We start from the raw sequence: 1,227 nt of genomic DNA, 5'->3' as shown, positions 1-1,227 counted from the left end.
GTCTTATCTTAAACACTCCAGGGATGGAGAATCCCCCACTTCCCTGGGCAGCCCATTCCAATGGCTGAGCACCCTCTCTGGAAAGAAATTCTTCCTAATATCCAACCTAAACCTCCCCTGGCACAGCTGAAGACCCAGCCCTCTTGTCTTGCTGAGAGTTGCCTGGGAGAAGAGACCAACCCCCAGCTGGGTCCCCCCTCCTGTCAGGGAGTTGTAGAGAGTGAGGAGGTCTCCCCTGAGCCTCCTCTTCTCCAGGTTGAACAGCCCCAGCTCCCTCAGCCTCTCCTCATGGGAATTGTGCTCCAGTCCCTTCCCCAGCCTTGTTGCCCTTCTCTGGACCTGCTCCAGCACCTCAATGTCCTTCCTGAGCTGAGGGCCCAGAACTGGACACAGCACTCCAGGGGTGGCCTCACCAGAGCTGAGTCGCTGTAAGAGCTACATTGTAATTATTAAACACAATAGAGTTTAATTTAAACACACAAGAGGTTAAAATAATAGCGCCTGATACTGTGTTTGACAGCGACAGTGTTTCCAACCGAAACTGGAAAAAGAAAATCTCGAAGGGACTGTTGTTGTTTGTTTTACTGTTGTGTGCTGTTGCTTGTTGTAGTGTTGTAAATGTTGATGTTTGTTGTATGGTGGTGGTGTTTGTTGTGTTGTTGTTTGTTGTTGGTTATTGTTGCTGTATCTTTCCAGAGAGGGTAATCAGGCATTGGAATGGGCTGCCCAGGGAAGTGGTGGATTCTCCATCCCTGGAGGTGTTTAAGGACAGACTGGATGTGGCATCAGTGCCATGGGCTGGGAACCACGGCGGGGTTGGATCAAGGGTTGGACTTGATGATCTCGGAGGTCCCTTCCAACCCAGCTGATTCTGTGATTCTGTTCTGTGATTCTATGATCTCTTGTGAGCGGTATTTCCACTAGCAAAGGACTCACCAAAGAAAAATATGTGCAGCTGTGGTTATTTTAAGATAATTTATACAGCTTTTGTGGTTGTAGTGACCAAGTTCAGCTGTGTTGCCTGGTCCCTTGGTGAATTTACACACCCCTGTTGTACTGGGTTGTGTATCTTCCTGTGTACTGCACAAAGTAACCTACTACAAGTTGTATGTTGGTTACTCCACTGGTGCTGGAGTTTGCTGTGCTGTGGAGTTTACAACAGTGAGCCATTTCTGATTGTGGGAAGAGCACGTGGATTGAAGTGGCAGAAGCAACTTGTATGTTTGG

Source organism: Lepidothrix coronata, unplaced genomic scaffold (genome assembly GCF_001604755.1).
Source record: "Lepidothrix coronata isolate B3197 unplaced genomic scaffold, Lepidothrix_coronata-1.0 Scaffold189, whole genome shotgun sequence".
NCBI classification, from domain to species: Eukaryota; Metazoa; Chordata; class Aves; order Passeriformes; family Pipridae; genus Lepidothrix; species Lepidothrix coronata.
Note: the sequence above shows the minus strand (reverse complement) of the source record.